Raw genomic sequence first — 26,771 nt, 5'->3', positions numbered from 1 at the left:
CCGTGGCCGAGTCTACCTCCCCTCCATTCTGGCCCGTCAGAGGCCGTGCGTGAGGGTGCTGGGCTGGGAAGGACTGGCCACCTGTCTCCTGCCTAATCCAGGGCCTGGAAAGTGACCCGTGCCTTCAGTTAGCGCGAGGTGTGCCCGGGGTGCAGGGCCCCGTGAGCGGATCAGCATCCGGCGGACAGTGTGGGACGGTGAGAGCCCCTCCCCTTCTCAAGCATGTCCACAGGATTTGCTGATAAAATGCATTTTACAGGATTTGAGAGGATGAGAAAGCGAGCGATTCTCAGTTGAGAGAAGGGCTCCGAATTTTCGGGGAGGCATGGATAATTTGGTCGGGTCCCCTGGAGACTGGCCTCTCCCCTGGCCCCTCTCCGAGCACATCCAGACATCACAGCCACAGAGCAAGGGACCTGGTCTAAAACATGGCAATTGGGCTTGGGGCCTGTGTTCTAGACCTACACCCTAGTCTTGGCCCTTCAGATGTCGCCACATTGATGGGAAGAGTCCTAAGGAAAAAATTAAATTCTGGAGTGATAGTGTCTCCTCGACCCCCGGGTGTGGAGGAGAGAGAACCCGTGAGTCTCCTTCCAAGGGAGCGTTTGTATGTGTCGGCTCAGCGCTTGGGCTGGAACATCCCCATCAGAGAGGAAGACGCTATCCAGTAAGAGAGAGAAACAGATTCCGGGACGAGGGGCAGGGGCCCCAGGAGTCAAGAGTCACTTGCATGGGCTCCAGGGAGGATGTTCTTTGGGAACACCGGTGAACATTGGAATTGCTGTCATGAGCACAGATGAGACCATCCTGTGCCCTGTAATCACTGTTAACTCTCCTATGCCCTCCTCCTTCTGACCATGTACTTTCTGAGTCTCCCCCCACCCCCCACCCATGGTCTCGTTCCGGGAGCTAAAATTTGGAAGAGCCTTGTTGAGCCTTGGACCTGTGCACCTTTCCAACAGCCTCAGGCACGTGAGAAGCTCTCCATTTTCTTGAATCGATTCTGCGCCCTGGAACAACGCTTGCAGGCAGGAAAGGAGGCTTGTGAGGAGGTGCTGCTGCTGCTGGTGTGACAGAGGAATCGGTTGCCCTGGGGATGGGAGCATGTTTACTTTGGAAGGCAGCTGTGTTCACGACTGGGGGATGTTTACTCTGATGGCTGTGCTTCCCGAAGGTATGGAGGTTTGGGCATCTTCTCCCACAAACTGGAAGATGATCGCCGACCCGTGAATGGGTACAAAAAGGAATAAAACCGAAGACTTGGCTGGGTGTATTTTGAACTAATGTCCGGACAGCTGGGTCCCCTTCTTCACTAACAAACACTTTGGTTTGTCAAACTGTGTTTCCTGGAGGTTTATGTTGGGCAGGGCTGGCCCATGGGGTCCGCTGATGAACTCCCAGCAACAAGAGCCCTCAGGCAGCCCTAAAAGACAGCCGATCTGACCCGTCCTCTGCGGCCCCTTCGGGAGGTAAAGAAATCATCCCAGTGGTATATTCTCACTACCCTCAAGCCTCAGCCTCACTCGAAAGGCACACAGGAGAGGAGAGCTTTCGGGGCGCCCCAAAAGCCGTCTGAAGAGGGCCGGGTTGTCAGGAAACAGCCCCATCCAGTCCTGTTTACAAGCTCTCCTGGGTTCTTCCTCTGGCGAGTGGCCCCTCTCCTTGGAACCCTCTTTGTTCCGGACCCATTTCAGGAAGAGTAAAATCGGAAAGAGCCGAAGCCTGTGACGCCCCCAGAGGTTAGAGAGTGTAGTTAACTCCTGGTCGTAGCTGCTTTATTCTTCTGTTAATTCAAGGCCTCGGCGGGCGACCTGGCCCAGTATTGTCCCCATTGAGGACGTCAGTGAAATACCAGCAAGGTTTTTTTTCGCGGCATCTCCACGAAGGTAGTCCTCTGACCTCCTCGTGGCCACCATCCCTCTCGTTCTCGTTGTAGGTGTGCTGTGTGTGTTAACCATGCCTTTTCCTTTTCTGTATTTTCTTATGTTTTCACATTCCGGGGCCCCGCTGATCCTGGAGAGACCACTCCTCCCAGCATTAACTAGTTCCTGGAGTCGTAAAGGTCGTGAAGGTCATGCCAATCAACTAATCCGGAGCCCACACGCCCGACCGTCTGGGCTGTCACAGGGTGCTTACACTGTGAGTCTCTATCCACCTGCCCTAGTCCCCAGGGCAGCCCCTACCCACCTGACACCACAGCAACCGCATCAAAGCTCTGTGCCCATCGTCCCCCCTCCCAGCCTACCGACTGGCCCCGTGTGGTCCTGCGTGGCCCACACGCTTCCCGCTCCTGGGGACCACAAGGAGCAGACTTTCTCAGTGACCGTCACCCCCTGATCCGCTGTCCTCACGGTGAAACCTACACTTTAAAACACTCTAGCACAGTGTGGGGGGCACGTTCATGACACTTGGTATATACTGTTGAAGGGACGCCAGCGGGATGGACTGCTTTGCCCGTCAGAAGGTGCCTCCACGGAGCTGGAAGTTCCTGCACATGAGGCCCACTCCCGGTCGACTGAATGCCGGGCCAAAGGTCACGGCCAAGGTTAAGTTCATGTTTCTATCATATCTGTCACATCCTTCAACCAAACTTCCCAGAGCCCAGACCACGGGAAGGTCCCGGAACAATGCCACGTAGCAGGAAGAGGGCGGGCCCCAAATCCGCTGCATCCCCGTGACACTGGAGCGTTCAATGTCCCCTCCATAGCCAGAGGGATTCGCTGTCCCCGGAGAAACGAATGCTCCCTGAAATTGCAAACGTTACAGCGGTCCTCGCTCGGAGGTCTGCTGGGGGCCAGGATCTCTCCTGCAGGAGCTTGGGGCGTCTTGCCCCTGAATCCACGGGCTGTCTCCGCGCTTCCAAGCTGGGCTGACTCAGGGCCACCCCCCTTTCCAAAGCTGCCACGCTTATCCTGCAGCGTCTCCAGAAGAAACCCCCAGATGTGACCATCGCAGCAGCTAATCATCTAGGGAAACGAGGATCTTACACGAGCAGCCATCAGCGGGAAGCATCCTACGAGATCGCAAAAGAAACGAAATTCAACACCTGTTCCTAATAAATGCTCCTTTAAAAATTAGGAATAGATGGAAACTTTCCTCACCCGATTATAAAAGTATCCCATGAAACAGTGAAACGGGCGGCCCGGCTGGCTCAGTCAGCACAGCATGTGACTCTTGGTCTCGGGGTCGGGAGTTCAAGCCCTGTGTTGGGCATGGAGCCTCCTTAAAAAAAAACTTTTTAAGTTTCACACAGTGAAATTATGACAAACCAGGCACAAAGTGAGGAGGCCCATAATCACCATTATTATTTATTTTTCTGGATGTTCTGGCAAATTTGATAAAAAGAATAGAGGGGAACCTGGGTGGCTCAGTCGATTGAGTGTCCTACTCTTGATTTCAGCCGAGGTCATGATCTCAGGGTCATGGGGTCAAGCTCCAGCATGAAGCCTGCTTGAAACTCTCTCTCTCTCCCCTCCCCACCCCTCCCCCACTCACGCATGTGGTGAACACACGCTTTCTCTTTGGAAAAAAAAAAGGAAAACAAAGTCCTAAATATTGTGAAGAGAGAACAAGACCATTGTTGGCAGATGGGAATGCATCCATAAAAATTGAAACAAGTAAAACTGGGGGAAAAAATGAGAAGCAATGAGTAGCTGAGATGCATAACAGAGAGCATTCAGAGTAGCTGAATGCATAATACATAAAAATTAATAGCTTGATTTTATAACCTAAAAGCCAGATAGAAAATATAATAAAAACTGGAATCCTGATTATAGTAGCAGTGAAAATGCAAAATGCTTACAAACAAGCTGAACAAGGAAATTGAACAATGTACTTGGAAAAAAACTATAAAACTACAACACGTTCTTGAGAATTAGAAAAGCAAACGGGAAGGAAACGGTCTTGGGATATAATGATGTCAATTCTTTACAATGTACTCATTCTATTTAATGTTACTTAATTTGATCGTACGATGTGATAGTCTCATTGGTGGGAAAAAAAAATCATTCCTCCTCTCATCTGGCAGAATAAGCAGACCAAAGTATGAGTTAGGGAGGGAAAGTTAAATTACTAGGTATTAAAATTCAGAAAACTTCAGTAGCTGGAAGGTTGGTATTTGTACGGGAACAAGTCGGGGGCTCTTGCCATGAGCCGTCATGGCACACGCTCTCTGTTCTCCTTGGCTGCCAGACGCACCAGAACACGTGATGGTTGGTTTGATCATCTGAGCTGTCTTCTACCCCCGGGCCCCCGAGGCCTGGCCATGTCTGGCACACGGCGGGCACTGAACAGATACTTGCTGAGCGAGTGCATGGAAACAGAAGAACGAGTGAAGAAACACATTCTATGGCAGATCAGGAACCCGCTGTCTCTCATAGGAAAGAGACTGTCTTCAACGAATGGAACCAGGTTAAGTGGCTGGGAATTTGAGAGAGAAATGAGTTGAGCCTCATCCTACATACTAAATTCCACACCTGATCGCACATACTGAGCTAAATGCTTGAAGGAATGAGGTAAATGGAAAAGCATTAAACCATGGAAGAAACAGAAAAGAGACAGTAGTAGGTATTTCCCAACCTTCCATGCTTAGAAGCGGGAAAGACTAGCATTTGGCAATATAGACTTAAAAAAATTTTTTTTAATGTTTTATTTATTTTTGAGAGAGAGAGAGACAGAGCACAAGTGGGGAAGGGACAGAGAGAGAGAGAGAGAGAGAGAGAGGGAGACACAGAATCCATAGCAGGCTCCAGGCTCTGAGCTGTCCAACTTGGGGCTCGAACCCACGAACCGTGAGATTCGAGCCAAATCTGAGCTGAAGTTGGACACTTAACTGACTGATCCATAGACTTTAAAGGCTGCTGTAGGTCACGTAATCAATCATGAACTCAGATGTAAACAGATCGCTAAAATTAAAATTTCCTATACTGAGGGAGAAATGACAGAATAAACAGGACACCTGTGTCCTCTGAGGGAATGACGTACCGATATGTGTGCAGGAAAGGAAGGGCTCAGACGTCAGTAGCGGTCTCGGTGCAGCCCTGGCTGGGCTTTGTATCGAGGCCAACGAATGTCTGAGTCTCAGTTCCTCCATCTACGATTTGGTGACGTTAGCGTCGACCTCAAGAAGTCATTGATAGGAGTAACGCAGGTAGAGTCCCCGGAGAGTGTCAGCGCTCAATAAGGGATCCTGATTATTGGCCGTTATAACTATTTCATATCTAAAAAATCTATTTCAGATCACAGCTAACTATGAAGTTAGCTTTATGCACAAAGGTGTTGACCTGGGTTCCGTCCAGTCAGAAATGCCCTAACTGACCTCCCAAGGGAGCAGCTACATAAACGAAGCTTCCTCTGCTGGCTGGGGTACCTTGTGGCCATTAAGATGTTTACGAATTTACAGAATATGTGGAAAAGCGCTCACAGCAAGAGGCTGGGTGAGAAACTGCTTTTGTGGTGTGTTGACAGCCTTGTAAGGGAACGATGGGACCACGGTTCAACAAGAGACCACGGGAGACACTGAAATCGAGACACTTGTTATAGGTCCTGGAGGGAGTGCTGGGCATGTGTCCAGGGGCTGCGTGGGCAGGTTGAAGCAGGAGCAGGCAGGGAGAGGTAGGACCCAGGGCCCATGGGCGGAGGGACTTGGGGTTCCCAGGCTAGGGCCAGATGAGTCTACTCAAACCCAAATAGTGGGGTTTGGGGGCGCCCCACGGGGGTCCCATCTAAGGGGTGCACACGGCACAGGGGTCTGGGAGGCGGGGTAGACGCTGATCACAGGCTGGTGGGGAAGTGCTACCAGGAGCTTGAACCTGCTCTTGACTCTGTGGGCTGCTGTCCGGGCTGGCGCTGGTGTGGGCTGCCGTGGCGGCTGGCTTCATGTCCCCGCAGGCTGTTAGGCGGAACAAAACAGACGCTGAGGCACCAACCACGGAGTCACTGAGCTAACCTGTTGACAGTGTGTCCTGTTGAGACGAACTTCGTCCACCATGAGACCTTGGGGAAATCGCTTCTCGTGTCTGAGGCTCAGTTTCCAAACCCATGAAGTGACTTGCTTACAGGGTCGCTATAAAGCAGAAATACACAGTGGCCGGCACACAGCAGCATTGCCCCCGACGAAAGTTAATTTTTCTTCCAGAGAGAGAAGCCTCCAAATCACATATTACTGTTTACTTAATTAGCCGCTATAGACCACTGTTTGCAAACTTTTAATCTACAACTTCCACTTAGAATAAAAGCTCTTTTTTTTAAGCAAAAACAAGTTCTTTAAAAATTCTTATTAAAAGCAATTGTAGATGTTTTCATGGCAATATTAAAATACTTTCATACAACAATTGCAAATATGTAAAATTGTACAGAAATATACAAACTAGCTGAAGGTACAGAGAGGAAACTTATTTTTCCCAACTCCCCAGAGGGAACAGGAAAGGGGACATTTATTAAACAATAGTCTGCAGCCACGTGACGTGCATTGTCTTACTTATTTAAAGCTTTTGGCCATTTTCTTCTTCGTTGTTTAGCAAATGAGAAAACTTCTGCTCAGAGATAGCAAGCAACTTGCCTAAGATCACACAGCAGTGAAACCTGATTGAACCCTGAGGCTATTTGACTTCAAAGCATGGACTCTTTCCTCTGCCAGTTTTGGGAACCAGCCCGTAAAAGGCGTGTTGTTAGGGCCTCGCCCCGATTTCCTGCCCCTTCTTCTCCTTCTCCTGGGCCTCTAGCTGTGCGCGCCCTCAGAATGGCAGGGTTTCCAAGGCAAAGCTGAAGCTGGAACTTAACATCCTCTGGTGCGTGGGGTTCCACACACTCCCTAGGACTGAACTGTGTGATTTAATGCACTTGGGAGTTTATGTGTTTGCTTGCTCGTTTTTGGCCAGCGGAGGAGGGAGGGTCCAGGGACAGAGATGGGCAGGAGAGCTGGGGAGGAGGACTACGCGGCTCCCTGGTGGGCCCTTGCCATCTGTATTTGTTCGTTTTTGGATCCCAACGCTGGAGCCTTCTTGGCGTATTCGGGACTTCCATGGCGTGAGTTGAGAATGCAGGCAATTGTTGTCCACGCCTTCTTGCGGCCCGGGTGCAGCGTGTGCCCGGGGCCCGGCCTTCAGAACAACCCAGCAAGGACTCGGAGTTGGGGGCTGGTGGGCAGGGGGAGGCTTGTTCCAGAAGCTGAAAGGTCAGTGTCCCTGATGGACCTTGTCAATGTCCGGGAACTGTTGGCATCTCTTTGGGGCCAAGAAGCAGCACGACCCAGTTGGAGAGGGGGGTGTCCTTCCTCCCTGTTCCCAGGATCCGGGGAGCAAGGCCCGGCTGGTACCCTGAGAAGTCTGGCTTTGGAGAGAAAGTCTTGGTCTCAGCATCATCCTGGAGGGCGCTGGCCTCGGAAGGGCCAGGAGCAGACGGCACCTGTGAGATGCCCCCCCCAGGGCGTCCATAGAGACCGGGGTTGCGGGGGGTACCTCACAAGGCCGGCCTCTGAATACACGGTGGGGGAAGGGCCGTGGTGCTTTGGGACAGACGGGGCTGTGATACGCGGGTGACCCACGCAGTCCCGAGGTCTCGACGCCTCCACCAAAGAGTGTGGGCTCGAAGCAGTAAAGACCCAGTTCACATCCACCTCCAGCACAAGCCAGGCGCGTCAGTGACACGGCACAGGAGTGGGGCCACGGTGTCTGCACCTGTGAAATCAAACCTTATCTGCTGTTTGCAGAGGTATCATGAATAAGTGAGTCTCTAAGAGCAGCACACTCTCGGCGGGGGAGCTGGGGATTCAGTACTGGTTCTATCTGTACCGTGGAAAACACTGCCTTAGCCAGTGCCAGGAAGGTGAGAGGCATCCACGGCAGAGTTTTGATTTCCTTATAATTGCCTCTTACACGTTAAAAACATTTTTTTAATGTTGATTTATTTTTGAGAGAGAGAGAGAGAGAGACCAAGCGTGGATGGGGGAGGGGCAGAGAGAGAGGGAGACACAGAATCCGAAGCAGGCTCCGGGCTCCGAGCCGTCGGCACAGAGCCCGAGGCGGGGCTCGAACCCACAAACTCTGAGATCGTGACCTGAGCCGAAGTCGGACGCTTAACCGACTGAGCCACCCAGGCGCCCCTAAAAGTGACCCTTTTCGGGTGTACAGTTCAAGAGTTTTTAGTTTATTTACAAAGTTGTACAACTATCTCATGTTTTTTAATAGATTACCCGGGGCGTCACTCTCTCTGGGGTCCAGTGTGGGACAGATGCATGGGGTCACAGGCCTCTGGTGCCACACGCGAAGGCAGACCGCGTGTGCCTGCCCACCAGCCGTGCTGGCCCATTGTGTCTGCTTTTGGAAACCACCTTTCCAGCTTGTTCTTTGTAGGCCCAGCGGGTCCCCCTCCTGGACGTTGCAGAGTTCGCTTCTGTTGCTCTGCGTAAAGCATATCTCAACAGAGAGCTTTGTAATTTACGTAATGGAGACAAACTGTCACTGGAAGCAGCTTTTGATTTTAAAGGGGAGGGTGGTCCCGAGATGATGGCGGTAGGTTCTGAGAGGTGCCCTCCTGTGGCAGGGGCTGGGGGGGGGGGATGCGAGGAAGAGCCGGGTGGTGCATCTCAGCAGAGCCACGCGCGTGGGGCATGGACACGGGCTGAGGGGAGGGCTGAACCGCTCCGCTAGCAAAGTGGGGGAAGTTTCCAGAAGATAAGTAAGCCAAACAAGATGGTAGGAGGCTCCCATTGAAGAGAAAGCGGCCAAAGGAATTCTGAGAAGAAGGGTGACGTATTTGATGCTAAGTAGTTTGTTACTTCAGTGTAAACCCAACGTCCATTTCCCCTGGGGTGAACACGGGTGCGCACGGATGTCTGTATGAGTGGATGTGCACGTATGTGTGTGCGTGTGCACGTGCCTCCGTACGACTGAGCGTGAACGAACGTGTGTGCGTGTGACTCCGTGTGACTGGACGTGCACATACGTGTGTGCGTATGAGTCAAGGCAAGACGCGAGGATCCGTGTCTGGCAGGACGTGGTGTGGAATGGGGTGGGAGACCCAGGAAACCAAGAAGATTCCTAAACTAAACCCTTTCAGCCAAACAGGGTGGGCTCACCAGCCCCGGAGGGCCTGGACGGTACACGGCCCTCCCCTGCGTGCGTTTTCCCGTTAATCTCGGCGAGCACAGTGCTTCAGCTGACATTGGGTCATAGGATGTGGACTCACGTGTGCGTTTTGATGGCCCAGAGAAGAGCGTGGGAGACAAGCAGGAAGGAGCCTGTTCCTCCTGCCAAACCGCAGGGGCACCTGTCCACACAGCCTGATGCCTGGGGCTGCTTGCACCCGACTCGGGCACAGCTGACTCGCCCCACAGGCTGTGTGGATGGCAAAGCCTGACAAATTTCCTCGGCAGCCCTTCGAGGGAGAGTTGGCGTGTTTCTGCCTCAGAGGCCAAACAGCCTCGTGGGAATACGTCAGCCTTTGGGTCAAGGTTTAAAGAAAAACGTCTTACTATGTGGCCCCATAACCCCGAGGTGAGGTTACACTGTTCATCTCCAGAGAAAACAGCAAATCCAAAGTAAGTACAAGAATGCCTTAAAAAAAAGCTTTGGTCAGAGACTTTCTTTTCTTTTTTGTTTTTTGTTTTTAGTTTATTTTGAGAGAGATAGAGAGTGATCGGCGGAGGAGCAGAGAGAGAGAGAGAGAGAGACACTCCCAAGCAGGTTCTGCACTGTCAGCGCAGAGCCTGATGTGAGGCTTGAGCTCACGAACCGTGATTATCACAACCTGAGCCAAAACAGAGTCTGACGCTTAACCGGCTGAGGCCCCCCCGGTGCCCCTTGTGTCAGAGAATTTCTTAACCCTGTTCTTTCTACTGCCAGAAGCAGCCTGGTAGAGGCAAAGGGCACGGGTGTGGGGCCGGTCGAGGGTCGCAGGCCTGCACCCTGGCTCTTTAACACACTGGTTTCGTGACCTCGAGCAATGTGCTCGATGGAGACACGTGCCTCGTGGTTTGTCAGCTGGCGACTGAGGCCCACATCATGGGGCAGGTGTAAAGGCTGGAGGGTGTGAAGATGCTCCTGGAAAGTGGTCGGTGTCCCCCCCCCCCCACAATGTATTGCTGTATTTGGGGCATTTGCACCGGCAAGCATCCTGAGGTCTCTCTTCACTGCTCCACGGTCGTCACCGTGTGGACAGGCCCAGCCAGGAGACGAGGGCCGGCCGAGGGAACACGCTTGGGTCCACTCAGAGTCTCCACGTTAGTCTAGTGGGGAGGGGATTGGACCCTCCTGTCTCCCTAGGATCCCGCACCTTCTGAGCCCCAAGTACCGTGTCAGGGACTCAGTGTGTGTGTGCGGAGAGGAGGTCGAGGCAGTCAGGGGCTTTAGGCCAGACCTCGCGGGGGGGGGGGGGGTGGGGGTGGGGTCGGGGTAGCGGCCCCACGGAGGAAAGGTCTAGGCTGAGCTCTGGAGATGCTTTAGGACAAACACCTTCCCCCGCCTTGGGAAGTGGTTTGCTGGATATGTGACGTGACTACGGGATTCCTGCTTGAGCCGGCAGTGCCCCACCTGGTCCCACAGAGCAACCACCCGCCTACCGCATGGAGAGCACATCACAGACGGAAATGAGCCCACACCTCAGCCACCAATGTGGCCTCGAGGTCTGGCCTCTTGGACCGGACTACGTGGCGGGACTCGGGCGCCCACCGTGCTGTCTCCCGCTTGGCCGCCAACCCGGCAGCTCCCGGGAGCGTGGGATCAGGGGAATCGCAGCCTCCTGGGTCATGTTCAAAGTCCCCTTCGGCCTGGAGAAAATCATTGTCACCGTAACGCCGCTGGTCCCACCACGGGCAGAGCTCTTGGTGAGCACCAGGGGTCTTGCGCAGACCTCATCCTCCAAAGGCCGGATCTCAAAACGGAGGCACTAGGGTGTTAAATCACTTGCCCAAGACAGAGCGGTCAGGTGTTCCCCCGAACCCCCTGTGCTGGCTGTGCTCACCTCCAGGCCCCTCCCCTGGAGGCTCTGACCGGGCGGGTCCGGTGGGTTGGTGCGATTTGGGATTTGATAGGTGATTCCTGTCACCAGAGAGGTTGGGAAATGCAGAAAGTCCTCAACCCCCTCCCCCGCGGCCTCAAACTGTGACATGTGGAGGCTGAAGGCAGACTTGCACAGGATGAGGCCAATAGGCCTCTGAGGACACCGTCCCTTGTGAGCTCCAACGTGAGGAGGTGGGAAAACCCAGTGAGAACAGCTCCCTTTCCCCTGGGCCCGACTTGACTCCTCGGGGACAGAAGACACGGCTGGTAACCAGGACCGGGGGACGGCACTGAATTAGCATAACCAGCTGCTGTAGCCGAGATGGGAAAACCATCCAGAATGAGCTGATGACCGACAGAGGGGGATTTCTCCGGCTGCAAGGCCATCGTGCCTCAGTGCCCCGGACACCTGCAGATGCGAGGTCACCAAGCCGCAGGCCACAAATGTCAGCCAGCCGTGTGGCCTGAGTGGCTCGTGGGGTGTCCGCCCTACAGAGTGAGTGTCCCTCCTCCCAGCTGCTGGAAATGCGCCACAGAAGGCCCGCACGTCCATGGCAAAGACAGGGACAAAGAATTTAGAAAAGCCCTTAATTTACAGCAAAACTGACAAGAAGTCTTTTGCGTTGACACATTTCAAGGATTAAAACAAAATCATAAAGCATTTATCTCCAGGCAGAAAGCCTTTCAGAAACAGAATCGAAAAGAAAAAGGCAGGGACCCAAGGGAGACTTTGTCTAATGTTCTGAACGGGCATGCAAAAAAAGAGGGGGAAAAAAAAACCACAGAAAGACCAGAAAAGAAAAAGAAAAAAGAATAAACAAAAACAATAGCAAAATAACTTGAAAACAGAACAAACTTTTCTGATTGTCTAGGATGAGAATCCGTTGGTCCTATTACCACCCGGAGAGTCTTTTCTGCTGGTGCGTGATGGCCAGAAGAATCCTTTCTCAGAAGTATCTGTTCGGATCAGGTCCAAATGTGCACAACGGAAATCAACAGATAAGCAAAAGTGGCTTCCACAAGATAGTTCTCTCCATCATAAGAGAAGTCAGAGGGAGCTTGTCCGGAGCTAAAGTGGCCATTCAGAGTCTTGAAGACCTAGGCTCCAGGCTCCCTCTTCCCACCTGCCCTTCCCTCGGCATTTGTTTTCTGCCCCAAGAAGGTTGCTCAGCCTCCGGCCGTCACGCCCACAGTCTAGTCTGCAAGAGAGAGAAGGTGGCAAAGTGTGAAGTCGTGTGTCCCACTTCGGATCGTGTCTCACTGACCAGCACTTACCCCGTGGCCGCCGTTAACTGCAAAAGGACAGAGGAAACTGGTCTTTGGCACGAGTGCCCGACTAAAAACAAGGGATTCTACGTCTGAGGCAGGAGGGGCCCACGGGCAGTCGAGTGGCACATCGTGGTTCTCACGAGACGTGACGCCCTAGCCACAAGGAAGCGGCCTCTCGCTCTGGGTTAGGCAACCAACGGGATGTGGAATAAGCCTTTCCTTTCATGCTGTGCCCCCTCCCCTAAAGCGGGGAGCCCTCTCTTGACCCCCTCAACCATTCCACCCCAACAAAACTCCAAGCAGGCGCCCCAGGAAAGCTCTTGCCGCTCTGGGAGGTTGCCCATGCCGCCAAGTCTCACCTGCATCTCGCGACTGACCGTGACCGCCGTGGGGGCAGCGGGCTTCACTTTGCCGTGTCACTCGGAAGGGGGCCGGGGAGAGCTTCCGTGCAGAGCCCATGTGGGCCCAGATCCCCAAATAAGACTCTGCCCATGTAAGCCTGCAAGCGGTCCCTTTCTCCCCCCGCTTCACCCCTCCTGCCCAGCTCTGCCGCGTCTGTGCAGCTGTCAGTCTGCTAGCAAGCGGGCAGGGCATGTACGGAAAGGGATAATTTATTCCCCTTCCCTAGCAGCTGCGGGGGTCACCTCCCCGGGGACAGACGCTCACTTCCTGTACAGACAGAAAGAGGCAAAATCTGGCATCCTAACGAGCGGCCAGCTGGGGCTTCACGCCTGACGCTCTCAGGGAGGAGGAAGGGGGAGGCTCTCGTCCTGATGCGTGTGCGCGCCACGGGGGGATGCTGGCTGGCTGCTGGGACCCGTGAGAGCCGGTGCCACAGGCCCCGGATGCCTCCGGAGACCATCAGAGAGGGACTAGGCTTCGAAGATGAGAAGATTAGAAGGTTCACTTTGGGGGGCGTCTGGGGGACTTGGTTAAGCGTCCGACTTTGGCTCAGGTCATGATCTCACGGTCTGTGGGTTCAAGCCCCACGTTGGGCTCTGTGCTGACAGCTCAGAGCGCGGAGCCTGCTTCGGATTCTGTGGTTCCCTCTCTCTCTGCCCCTCCCCTGCTTGCACTCTGTCTCTCTCTCTCTCAAAAATAAATAAAACAGTAAAGAAGAAGAAGAAGGAGGAGGAGGAGGAGGAGGAGGAAAAAAAGGAGGAGGAGGAGAAGGAGGAGAAGGTTTGCTTTGGTTGTTGTTTAGTCTCAGTTTTTATTTTTCTAATAAAGTTCGCCTATTTGGTTTCTGTAGCCATTTTCCCCATTGCCCATGGCCAGCCAATACTACAACCCTGTGGTGGTTCTATCAGATTCAGACCCGAGGGCAGACGTCATGAGAACAACTTCCTCGTGACAAGTCTCCATCCAGACCAATTCTTCTACACGGCTCATAGTGGCCAGAAGGAAAAAATGAATTAATTGCTCACAAGATCATCTAACTCCTTCTGGAACTGAGACCTTAAAGGAGTTTCTGCTAGGGTTCTTCATAAGGTGGCCTTTGTGCCACAGCGAATAAGGTAATAGGATATTCTCTTGATTAGGGTTGCCATTTCTAGCAAATACAAATACAGAAGACCAGTTAAATTTAAACTTCACGTAAGCAGTGAATAATTTTTTTAAAATTTTTTTAGTGTTTATTTTTGAGAGGGAGAGAGAGAGCGTGCAAGCAGGGGAGGGGCAGAGAGAGAGGGAGACACAGAATCCGAAGCAGGCTCCAGCTGTCAGCACAGAGCCTGATGGGGCTCAAACCCACGAAGCATGGGATCATGACCTGGGCCAAAGAAGGACGCTTAACTGACTGAGCCTCCCCAGGTGTCCCCCCAAAATTAAAATTTTAGAACGTTGATGTTCATCTGAGATTCAGATTGAACTGGGATTTGCATATTTTATCTGGCAGCCTTAGGACAAATTCAGCATCGAGGCTCATAACGCTGCTTTCATTCTGTTCCTGTGCCGTCTGATTTCCAGCCAGGCTACGTGCGCAGTCAGGAAATCAGACTGTTCCACCCGGCTTGCGACACTGTTCCCTGTAGTCACTTCTCACAGCTCAGAAATAACCCTCTTCAGCTCCTCTGAACTCTCTGGCGAGGAGGTCTGGCTCCGTCTCTCAGGTGCTAGGCTTGGATTGCTGTGTGCAAGATGAGAACGTGGGGCTTCACCGCCCTGCTCAGGCAAGCTTCCTTTCTCCGCAGCCTCCCGAGAGTGTTTCAGGGTCAATTCTGACCCCATCCACAGTCAGGGTTTATGTCACTATGACCAGGCCAATCCTGTTCACCAGCCGAGCCAGTCACATTTCCTTTGTGGCACAACTTTTTGGGAGTTTTCTGAGGGGGATGTTAGTAATGGTCTTTTTCACTTAGTTTTTAAGGTGTTTATCACTAACTCGTCCCAATTGTGTAAATCCTTCGATGCACTCGGCCACACCGGGCCTTCCATCAACGTCATCTTCCGGATGACGCCCTTCCCCCCTCCCACCTGCTCCCATGTGAAGTGGTTCATCTACTGTCCAGCCTCACCTGGGGAGGCCCTCGCCGGCCGCTGGGGACCGTCCCTCCCCTCTCGTGCTGCATCACCTGCTCCCTGGAGGCAGCGACTCCTAGTTCTCGGGTTCGCTCCCTCGTGTTGATGGAGCAGACCCCTCCCAGCCCTCCATACCTGCTGGTTGGACGGGCCACGAGAACCACGTGTGGGATGAAGACCAGAGCCTTGGAGGGTGGCCGTGCCCTGGACTTGGCTTCGCGTGTGTTGTGGTTCCTGAGACAAGGTCTGGACCCCGTCTCCCTGCCCCCACCTGCAGCCCCTCACCCTCCATGTGAGCTGTCGGGGTGAACAGCACCGGTGAGCTACCTGACGAGCGGCCCCGGTTTGCGGGTCCCCTGCGTCCTGTGGGCTGGGTGCGGCCCAGGGACACCCAGGTGCCGTGCTGTAGGACCCACCAGCGAGAGTGACGGGTGGGGGAGCGTGTGGCATGCTTGCTTTGTGCTTTCTTCTTCACTAGCGATTAATTAAAGACAGTGCCATCTACTAACTGCAAAGGGATGGTTCTCAAAGGGGGTAGATTCATTTTCTGTCTCCAGAGTGTTCTGTTTCTGTTTTCTGATTCACACGGTCATTCTTCTCCGTCATTCACTGCTCCACCCGACAGAATAAACATCGTGCAGGATGAGCTCTCATGGACGTCCGTCTCGTGCATGCTGGAGACAAGCGCCAGGCGCCCCTGGTCTGACCAGAGGTCATGGCAGGACCACAATCGTGATGCTTTGTGGCCCAAGCTATCCATGTGGATCAAAGTCCATTTGTTCGAGGGCAGAAGGGGCTTCCCTCCCCGTGATGACACATAGGTCGTGAAAGACCAAGGAATCCAAACGCCTCTCTTATCCTGGACTCTCGTGGTAAGAGCGAGGAGTGCCCACCTCCGATCTCACTGTTCGGCAATTACTTGGTCACAACTTTGCTCCTTGCTAGAAAGCATGCACCTCTGAGACCATCTTATTAATTTCCACAGCCTGAGAAAGTGCCAGGATGCTGGAAAGACAGTCCGTATCTAGAAAGTTGTTTCTAAACAACAAAATCCGTTGTTGGCCGATTTCATAGGTAACCGTTTGTTATTTAATGACAATGATAGCTTGCTTTTGAATTGTACTTTATAATTTTCAAAGTAGCTTCACATACATGATCTGATTTGCTTCTCGGAGCTGACTGTGCAGGAGGCAGGGCAAGTGTTAAATAGAGCTTATCCAGAAAATTCCATCACTTCCTCCTCCACTTTGGAGAGATGATAGAGCCTGAGTAATGCTGGTTATTGTGTGACGAGAAACCACAGGGACCAGTGTGTGCTTCGTCAGAATCCTTTTGTGGGATTCTAGAAAAACAAATTCTAGGTGGCCTCGGAATTCCTCCTAATCATCTGTAGCTGCGAACAGATGGCCTTGTTCCCCGAGTCAGGATGGCAAAACTCAGGCACACGTGTGCAAAATTACTCTTGAGGCTATAAACTCAGCAGCAAGGACGGAAGGTTGGAGGACAAATCTATGTTATCTTTCAGGGTGTGAGCCACGGACAGCTCGGGCTTCTGCTGCATCACTGGTCCCTCTGCTTTGGGGTCCACCATCTGGACCCTAGGAAGGACGGCACTGGAGTGGAGAGAACCCCAGGGTAGCCGCTGAGCTTGGAGGAAGCTGTCTTTATCCCGGTGTGTGGAGAGAAGCTATAAAACTATGATTCTGGCGGCGTCTGAGGGCTCAGTCAGTTAAGCATCTGACTTCGACTGGGGTCATGATCTCACCGCTGGTGAGTTTGAGCCCCATGTCTGCTCTGTGCTGACAGCTCAGGGCCTGGAGCTTCTGTGTCTCCCTCTCTGCCCCTCCCCTGCTCGGGCACGCGCTCTCTCTCTCCCAAATCAAAATAAATAAACGTTAAAAAATTAAAACAAAACTATGGTTCTGGGAACGGGGGAGCAAACAGTAAAGGTAGTCCGGGAACAGGCCTTTGTGCGTCTTTCCTGCGCACTGCACCCCCGTTCTTCTGACACCTCTGACTCGTTTGAAGAAACCCTTTCGCTCGGGGAGGTTCTGGCCAGGAAAATCCGCTGGCAGCTGGGGGACCACGTCCAGGGCAAGCAGGGGACCCGACGTGGCCGGCGAGGGTGTCCCACCTCCCTCTCGGCAGAGACTGGCTCGTGGGAGCACAGGTGATTCGAGTCTCTGCGGACTCAGCTGAGGCCCTCGGGAGAGGCGGTTAGAAGGAGACTAGGAGCGCGGGGCTGGGGGCGCTCACTGCGGACTGTCCGGGGTGAGGCCCACCAGGAGGAAAGCAGAAGAGAGAGGAGACACGGGCTCGGTGTGCTTGACCTCCTTCCGTCCCCGGGCACGGCTGCACCTGTTCTCAGCGCTACTGACTTTGGCCTTTGCAGCGACGTCGGCTGATCCGTACGTAGTGAGCAGAGAGCTCGTCCTTGGCTTAGCGCGTCTGCGCGGGTGCGGGGAGGCCAACGTGGGCGTGTACGTGCACGGGGAGGGCGACGTGCGTGGGGACGACGACGTGAGGGCGCACGGGCCTGCGGAGGATGGCGTGGGCGTGCACGAGCGTGGGGAGGGCCGCGGAGGAGTGTTACTCGCTGGGGCGGCGGGTGCGGGCCAGACCAGAGGAGAAAGATCGGCGCGGGTGGGTTGTCAGGAGGTGTGGCCGGGAAAGCAGAGGTAAGACCTGGCCGCAGTCGCCGTGTTTGGGTCCAGGGAGCACTCTGTTATCAGGCCCTGAGAAGCACCTCGGGACCGTGTACGTTGACTTGGTACAAGTTATATGGTTGACGCACTTCCTAAAGGGTAGAAGAGGTGAAGAGGAGGGGACTGACTCCCTGCCTGGGGTCCCCGGCTCGCCGATAGGCCTCAGAGGATCCGTGAGCCTCCAGGGCTATGTGCGAACACTGCGTGTACGTTCGTTTTTCTGAGCAGAGGGTCCTATGCTCCAGCAGGAAGATGCGCAGAGGGGAGGTGGTTGGACCTGAGCGGACACCCGTCCCACCCCTCCCGCCCTCCGCGCCCCTGGAATCGGGGGTGAGCCAGGGCCTGCCTGTCTGAGAGACGGGCGCCGTGGTGGGGCTGCCCTAAGTCGGGGAGGCAGACGGCCTCCGAGAGCAGGGACGGGAAGGTGGGCCCACGGCCCGGAGAATGAGGCGTGAAGCAGGTGGCCCCGCAGACGGGCCGCGATCTGTGCTCTGGGTCGCGGGGGCTCGCTGGTTCCCGGGTCAGGTACCCCCAGCGCCCGAAGCCTGGTTCCGCCTCGCCACCTGTGACGTGCTGCGAGCTCTCTGCATTTCCCTCCTCTCTCTTTTCTTAAAAAGGGACCAAGTGAGGGCTTCCGTGGTTATTTCCTTTCTTCTGCTAACGTTGGACATAGCTGGTGTTTTTTTCTGGCTCCTTGAGATGCAAAGTTAGGTTGTTTCTTGAGGTCTTTGTTCCTGTTTCATGTGGGCGTTTGTCCCAATAAACCTCCCTCTTAGGGTTGCCAGTTGCCCATCAGTGGTTTTCTTTTCTTTTGTGTCCAGGTATCTTCTGTTTCCCCTTTTTGTTTCTTCTTTGATCCATCCCACCATCGCTCAAGAGCCTGCGGTTTAATTTCCACCTATTTGTAATTCCCATCCTTCCCTACGCTGTTGACTTCTAGTTTAGTCCCTTGTGGTCAGGAGATTGGTGGGGTCTCAATCCTCCTCCGTGTCAGAGATTATTTTTTTTTAATGTTTATTTATTTTTGAGAGAGACAGAGTGTGGGCAGGGCAGGGGCAGAGAGAGAGAATGAGACGCAGAATCCCAAGCAGGCTCCAGGCTCCGAACTGTCAGCACAGAGCCCAACATGGGGCTCGAACCCACAAACTGTGAGATCATGACCTGCGCTGAAGTCGGAGGCTTAACCGACTAAGCCACCCTGGCGACCCTCTCGTGACAATTTTTGACGTAAAGTCGATTTTCTCTGACGTAGATATTACCACCCTGTTTTCTTGATTTCCATTTGTGTGAAGTGTCTTTTCCGTCCCTTTGCTTCTGGCCTTTACACGCCCTTGAATCAACCTAAAGAGAACTTCGAGCACATGGTTGGGTTGTGTGATCTTAACTCATCTTGGTAACCCTGTAAGTAACGCGAATCCTTCTCATTTCCATTGGAGAGGGAGGCCCCGGTGCTCACAGACTGCATGACCTGCTCAGCCCCAGTCTCCCCGTTGGCAAAGCAGGGCTGTTTCCGCAGACCCCCCACCTCTCTCCCTCCTGCCCTTTTCCTCCAGACACAAGAGGACCTGCTCAGAGGTGGGGCACAGACGCCAGGCGAGGAGTCTGGTCTCAGGCGGAAGGGCCCCAGAAAACCTTGGAAACTGTAGTCTTGGTGGTCACAGGCTGACATGCTTGAGGGTCCTGTGGTTGGTACGTTATCATGGTTCTGGCACTCAACGGTATTAGGTGGTATTATCTGTCCCTTTCTCCGTATCGTTTGCTACCATTTTATCATTAAGTGATATCACAAGTTAGGTGATCTCCACCCACTATTGGCGGTTGTCATGGGGCCTCACCGTGTGTCTCTGCGGGCTGCTACGGCCGTGGGAGACAGCAGTTCCGCGTGGGGGAGCTGCCTACAGACGTTCCCGTGGCTCAGAGCTCCTCCGCCAGCACTGGGGGGGGGGGGGGGGGCAGGGAGCGTGGGGGCGCGTCCATATGGCTTCAGCCTGGCCGCACCTTCCCACGTGCACTCCGGGCCGGGAAGGCTCCAGAATGTTTCCAGGAGGCTTGGAATACTTTTGGAAGGTTTCTTTCTCTGCAGAGGCAGCATAGAAAGTAGAAGGAATGCTTGGGATTTGGACGAGCCAGTGGCTTTCACACAGTTTTGGAACACGATCCACAATACAAAACGTGTGTGTGTGTGTGTTCACACAAATGCATGTGTGTAACAAGTATTGAACACATAACATGTAATGCACGCTGTGGCCTCCTCAGTACTCCGATGATTCCCTCTAGTCAGATAATTCGTTCCGGTTAGTTCTGACCCACTAAATACAGTTACCACCGTGAGTCCACCCCAGGTCACGAGTGTGGGTCTCTGCTCCCCTCCACTTCCCTGTCAGGACGGGGCAGGTGGGTGTGATGGGGACGTGCCATCCATGCTCACCGGGCGTGCGGGAACTTTCCCAGCACAAGCGCAGGGCCTGGGCCAGAGTTGCTGGTTGTTCTTACTCTTCTGCACCCCATCCTGCCCGGTGCTGCGGGAGGCGAGTGAGGTGTGGCCCTGTCGCGCAGGCCTTCACAGGGAGAATGATCTCGGGGCCTCTGTGTCCACCGTCAGCCAAACCCGCGTCTGTAAATAATTAAGGGTAAAGACCCAGGAACAGCACTGGACTGGACCCGAAAGAAACTTTCTTGGTTTGTTCTGGAACCCCACTTCCTAGGAGTTCACGATGGAAGAAATAACTCAAAAACAGTGGCAAGGAAGGCGAGGGACGGAGCGTAAGCCTACACTGCACGTGCACAGCGGGTCAGAACAACTATAGGGCCAGCCTCTTGTCGTGGATGCATTTCAGTGCATGCGGGGGAGGCTCAGGACAAGCTGTGAGGACTTCATCATGACCTGGAAGTGACGGCATGCCGTCGGTCTCCATGGCACGTGTGCGTATTTTGTACTCGGTCCACACGGTGGATCTGAGGCTCCTGACGGCGCCGGGGGGACCTGGAACCCTTAGTACTGAGAAAAAGGCCTTTACGGTAAAACAGGGTTCGTCCGAGCCCTGCCACCTTCCAGCCCCCGTGGCCTTCGGCCAATGGCTTAATCTTGCAAAACGGGGCCGGTGACCGCACCCGCGTCATGGCATCTTTGGGAAGTGGATTCAAATACTCAGAACCCCGCACGGCTTCTAGCGACGACTGGATGCTCCAGAGCTGAGTAGACTCTCCCGTGTTCACTGCCCTGTGCGCTTGGGCCCGAGCCGCGGAGAGCCAGAGAGAGGAGGGGTCACCGCCACGGATGAGGCTTCCCCTCACATGTTGTTCAGGCTTCCTGGAGGGGGTCGTTTTCATGGTGGGGGAAGCTGGCGGTTTCCCAAGCCTCAGAGAAGGTGGAAACAGCCGAACCCCCCGAAGGAGAACACGCCTGGGTCTCAGCCACACCCGCTCTGCGAGCTCTGCCATCCCCGGCACAGGCGGGGTCACCGTGTCTCATCCCGCTTCTCTGAGGTTGACAGAGAGAAACAGACATGAGGCAGGTTCAGGAGCAACTATTTTTGGTGACACAAAGTGGGTGCAATCAGCCTGTCCTTTTTCCTGGAATAATGCTCTGCACGGAACACAGCCCATGGGTCCTGCTCTGACCTTGGCGGTGTCCTCCCACCTGGCGTTGCCCTGCCCCCACCCCTCCTCCTAACACACCTGCCCCGCCCTTGGGGGAAGGGCTCTTCCTGCCCCAGGGACGGCAGGTTCTGTCCCCAGCCAGACATTTGGCGTCACCGGGGCCCTGCTGACATCCCGCCAGCACCACACATATTGGAGCCCAAATACTTAAAGCTCCTTCCACGTCTGAAACTGCCACCCTGGCCTCCAGTCTGACCCTGCTCCTCCTGTGGGGGGACAGACGTGATGATGAGGGGCCCTCAGGGGACAGCCACATGCGGCCAGCCTGTTGGGTGTGGAGGGGCCTGGCTCCAAGGCTGCGCCTAGAGGTCAGGGTCTTCAGATCTGGCCGCTGTGTCCCAGGTGGACGGTTCTCGATCAGCGACCTGTCCTGGGGAGGTGACTGTCGTGCTCCCTGGAGATGCGTGAATCAGACCTGTGACCCCGCTGCTTACACCCCACCAGGTGGACGTGGCGCTGTGGCAGGTGAAATACGGCGCCCCCGCACCTGGGCCGGCCGTGTGACTCATCTTCACCTGCAGAGCGCGTCAGGCACGCCGTGTGACCGCCACACCTGGGCCTCAGCACGCTTGCTGTCCCTGCTCCTGTTCTCCTGGAACGTTGCTCTGAAATGGTCCGGCCTGAAGAAGGTGGCATTAAAGATGCCACGGCCACCCCGGTGACCGAGCGCGGGGGCCTGAGTCGGCCCCGGCAGGACCCACAGAAGCACCCGCTCAAGTAGGACCCAGAGGAACGGTGAGCGGTCTGAGCCCCCAAGTCTGGAGCTGGTCTGTTCCACGGCACCTGCAGGTTAGCAGAGAGAAAGTTGAGATTCGGGGCCGCCTGGGAATGGGCCCCAGGGGGTGGGGGGGTTGACAGGCAGGACCGGTTCCAAAATGTCCGTAGTGGTAATAAGGCCGTGTTCACCTGTAGGGCCTTCTGGTTTGCGGGGGTCTTCCGCAGACCTTAGCGCCATCGATTCTCATAGTGTTCCTTCTGGTTACGGGCTCCCCAGAGACAAGGAGCGGGTGGTCCAGTGTGGGAGGGGCTTCCAGGAAAGCACAGGGAGGGAGAAGGCACCGGCCAGGGCTACGCCATCTCAGGCCAAGCTTCTTTAGGTCCTTCCCGGGGACAAGGAAGCCAGACTTCATTCTCTGTGCCTCTTGGTCACTGGTGCAGGACTGCCGGTGTGAGGGACACAGAGAAGGGAGAGTCAATTTCCAGACGTTTCTCGCCTCCTTCCCTGGGGACAGAACTTTGGAAAGGAGCTGCAGGCCCTGTTTGTTGGGAATATACCAGAAGCAGGCAAAGCCGGGAGTGCGGGGAGCCCCTTTGCGCTGGGGCCTGGCGCCCGGGCACAAGTCCCCGCAGGGCACTTGGCGCCCTGTGTGCCTCCGCAGGGGAGCGGGGAGCCAGTGGCAGGCCCTGAAGGGGCCTGGGAGGATGTCCAGAGGCGGGGCTCATGGTCCTGATGAGACCGGAGGCTTTCTGTCTCGTCCCACCCGGGACTCCGTCACTAGGAGACAATGTGGCCGCAGCATGGCCCTGACTTGCATTCTGTGTCCCTTTATGGGGTCGTCGGTCAGGTGAGGCTGCGAGAGGAGGCCGAGGGAAGGCTCAGGAGCACAGTCCGTTATGCTCCCAGGTGCTGGCGGCGGAGGCTGCGGGCTCACAGGGCCATGTGAGACACCAGGCGGTCAGGAGACAAGACAGGAGCGAAGGAAGCATCAGGCCGGAGGAAAAGGCAGGCAGGGCTGGTGAACAGCCGAGGACGGGCCGGCCAGTTTGAGGCCCGTGGGCCGGGGGCTACGGGATGTCCCCAGTAGTACGTGGCCCCGGGATGGTCAAGGCAGAGGAGGTCCCCGCCAGCCCCGCATGGTCACTCTGCAGATCAAAGGCACGAGGGGGCCTCTGCTGCTCCAAGAACTTGTTCTCTAGAGGGGGCAGTCCCTCCCCAGCCAGAACAGGCTTTAAGATGTCAGAATATCCCACCGTACGTCCAGAATATGAGAAATGTTTGTGATACAGCTTCTCAGCAAAAGGCGTCCCCCCTATGATTCTTTGCTTCTTTCTTATTCAGTTTATTTATTTTGAGAGCGAGAGTGAGCAGGGGGAAGGGACAGAGAGAGGGAGACAGAGAATCCCAAGCAGGCTTTGAGTGGTCGGTGCACAGCCAGATGCAGGGCTCCAACTCACGAGCCGTGACATCGTGGCCTGAGCCGAAAGCAAGACACAGACGCTCAGCCGACTGAGCCACCAGGCGCCCCTATGATTCTTTGCTTCTTGAGAGAAACGTCCCATGATTTATCATTATCGAACTTAAAAACAAAGCAATGGCAAGTGTCCCGGAAAAACTACCTTCACGTGTCAGTTTTAAAACCGTGTTATGTGCTGTTTGTCAGATTAGAAGCTATGTTATAATCAATTTGAATTGAGCCGTTTCAAAAGGGTGACTTTGGTTAATACGAGCAGCCAGTGTTCGTCCTAGATTTAACTATTTTGAAATCATTTCAGACCTGGAAAAGACCTAGTACAAAGCATTCCCGTGTAGATTTTACTTAGGTTCCCCACATGTTAACATTTTGCCACACCTGCTTTATCATTTCTTCTCTACCTACACACATGCACAGACACGCACACGCACACACACGTATGTATACACACCCACACACAGACACGATTATTTTTCTGAAATGTTTGAAAGTACCGACCGCTCTATATTTTAGCGTGTTTCCTAAACACGGGCGCCTTCTCTTACCTGACCACAGTGCAGTTGGAAAAGTAATGCATCGACATCCCTATGATTTTAACGGAGGACCTGATGCAGTTTCCCAGGTGTACTACCCGTGTTTTGTTCTAGTCCACGACCACGTGCTGAGCTTAAATTTTATTTTAACATTTTTCTTTATTTTTGAGAAATCCAGACAGAGCGGGGGAGGGGCAGAGAGCGAGGGAGACACAGAATCCGAAGGAGGCTCCAGGCTCTGAGCTGTCAGCACAGAGCCCGACATGGGGCTTGAGCCTACGAACCGTGAGATCGTGACCCGAGCTGAAGTTGGACACTTAGTGGACTGAGCCACCCAGGCGCCCCTCTCACACGCTGAGCTTATGCCTGTTTTTATTACAAGTGAGGTTCGCTCTGATCCTGTGTTCACAGTATCATGTGCCAGATTTACCCATTGTCAAGTTAATGTGGTTGTCTTTTCTAATAAGTATTTGTGGGCAAACACTTTGAAACTGTAAATATCCTGTTTCTCGTGCTTTCTCTCACGGCATTCATCTCTTGTGAATGGTTCTGGCCTGAAACGATTCTGCAGTGCTGCTTTCCAAGTGGGGCTTTCCTATTGTCCGTGATACTTTTATGAGTTGGAAAAGCTTCTCCTTCCCCCCATCTATTTATCTGTGTCGGTGTGGATTCATGGGTTCTTTTGTTTTTACTGGATATAATCCATGGTGGTTTTGTGGTTCAGATTGTCCCGTATTTGGCCAGCGGAGCGGCTCCAAGCTGCCTCCTCTGTCCTTAGCCCGCCCTCATCTTTGTGGAGCATCTGCTTGGTTTCTGGCTCATGAGATGCTCTCGGCTTCTCCTGTGTACTCAGTGCCCCAGCCCTGGAGCAAACCATTTCTCAGGAGACGTGCCTTGTGATTGGAAAATGAATTTGGAAATCAAGGTCTAGGCACTGGGTATGCTCACTGGGTTTCCCTTCTCTGGGGTCAGCGTGAGCCTCCTCGGTGAGCAGACCTAGGACGTGTGTCTTATGGAAGTTTCTATGACGTGAATATGCTCCTCCACACCCATACCCACATCTGCGTGTGCGTGCACGTGGCCATGAGCTCAAGTCCACGCTGACACCTCCAGGTCCCCTGCAGCACCACACAGGGTTCATTCTACCACCCCCCCCCCTTTTCTAATTTATGAGTTTCTTCTCCAACAGTGAGAAACCCCTCTCACTGTCTGCAATGAACAGTAAAACCTTGGTTTGCAAGCATCATTCGTTCCAGAAACATGCTTGTAATCCAAAGCACTCGTATATCAAGGCGGATTTTAAGAACCATCGGCTCAGTGGTGATCATGTGACGTTCAGCATCACGTACAACTTGTATCGCAAGACATCGCTCGTTTATCAAGTTAAACTTTATTAGAAATGTTTGCTCATCTTGCGGAACACTCACAGAACAGCAATCCAAGGTTTTACAGAATTAACTCATTTACTCGGTGCTAGAATAGAGCTAAAGTTGCATTGGAGTTGGTGACCCCATGAGCCCCAGTGAAAACAAATCCGCTAACTGGAGCACAACATCCATTTACCTACAGTAAGTCACTCCAGTAACGTAACTTCTGTTCCCTGCGCCCCTTACCCCCTCCAAGTGGTAATTTTGCTCGTTGAAATATAGTTCGGGTCACTGTACAGACTCTAACATGATTTTTTTTTTTTTAATGTTTATTCTTTTTGAGAGAGAGAGCATGGGCAGGGGAGGTGTAGAGAGAGAGGGAGAGAGACACAAAACTGGAAGCAGGCTCCAGGTCCTGAGCTGGCAGCACGGAGCCCGACGTGGGGCTCAAACCCATGGACTGTGAGATCGTGACCTGAGCCAAAGTCGGAGCTTAACCAACTGAGCCACCCAGGAGCCCCTAATTTTTAATAAGTTTTAATGGGGGAGGGGGTTCACAAATGCAAAAGCACGTAGGGCCCACGCAAGCCACACCGTGGCCCGTGGTGATGCAGCTGGGGCTGCAAGGTTTTCCACTCCGCACGCTGTGTGCTTTTGGCCTGGGCCAGGTGGGGGTCTGGACTGCGTGCACCTTGAAAAGCTGGAATGTGAGGGGTGTCTGTAGGAGCCACGCAGGAAGCTGTGTCTTGGGGACCAGGAGAGCCAACGAGATGGGACCCCCTTGTGGCTGTTTCCTATCCCCAGGAGTCCAAGGGATCTGGTCAGGAGCGCCCGTGGGAAATGAGGATTGGTGCCCAGGAAGCAGTGTGTTAGGGAGCGTTTTTAAATCCACATTACTGTCTGTGCAGCATACAGAGGATTTTGATGTGGCGGTAACGTCCCCCTCAGCAACTGTTCACATCAGCAGTTCATACGCAGCCAGTGTAACTTTGCCCTTTTCTCCACTCCTGGGTGCTGGCCGCAGTGGCCCCGGGGTCTGCGTCTCTCCGTCTCTGCTGACACGCTACGCCCATAACACGTGGACTTTAACAACATTCCACTGGATTCATTTGAGATTGTAAATAGAATTACTGAGTTTTTTCCAAGTCACCTGTATTTTTGCCGGTTTATGAAACGTGCGGTTCTAAACACCACGGACGCGACAGTGTGGGGTGCAGCCCGAAGAGTAAGCAATTATTTGCTGCAAAGAACCCAAAATAACCCCGTCAGGTGGTGCCCAGGGGCTTCCGTCAGGGAACGAGCCGTTGTCAGTGTCACTGCACCGTGGCTCGATGTCACTGCTGTCCGTGTCCTTTGTTCAAGCACGGGCTCCTCGACTTCGGTGCCTGTATGACACGGTGAGCCTGCAGGGAGACGCGGAAGGGGGGCCATGTGCCTGCCCCCCAGCAGGCAGGACTCGGTGACAGGTGCTCAGGCCCTCCGCCCTCTGTCCGACCCCCCTCCCCCCAGGTGAGCCCAAAGGTCACAG

General features: G+C 54.0%; 1 protein-coding gene and 1 long non-coding RNA gene across 2 annotated transcripts in view; one reads left to right on the top strand and one right to left on the bottom strand.

Moving 5' to 3' along the window:
* Positions 1–26,771, top strand: part of CNIH3 (cornichon family AMPA receptor auxiliary protein 3) — a 135,413-nt gene that overhangs the window by 105,340 nt on the left and 3,302 nt on the right. The gene's annotated exons all lie outside the window — the stretch shown is intronic.
* On the bottom strand, positions 11,589–12,859 carry LOC123585303. The gene is made up of 2 exons (XR_006706047.1): positions 12,626–12,859; positions 11,589–12,289 (listed from the first exon to the last, which is right to left on the bottom strand). It is a non-coding gene; the product is annotated as an uncharacterized LOC123585303 (long non-coding RNA).

The sequence above is a fragment of the Leopardus geoffroyi genome, chromosome C3 (genome assembly GCF_018350155.1).
Source record: "Leopardus geoffroyi isolate Oge1 chromosome C3, O.geoffroyi_Oge1_pat1.0, whole genome shotgun sequence".
Taxonomy (NCBI): Eukaryota; Metazoa; Chordata; class Mammalia; order Carnivora; family Felidae; genus Leopardus; species Leopardus geoffroyi.
The sequence above is the reverse complement of the archived record's forward strand: the minus strand, read 5'-3'. Positions and strand labels throughout refer to the sequence as shown.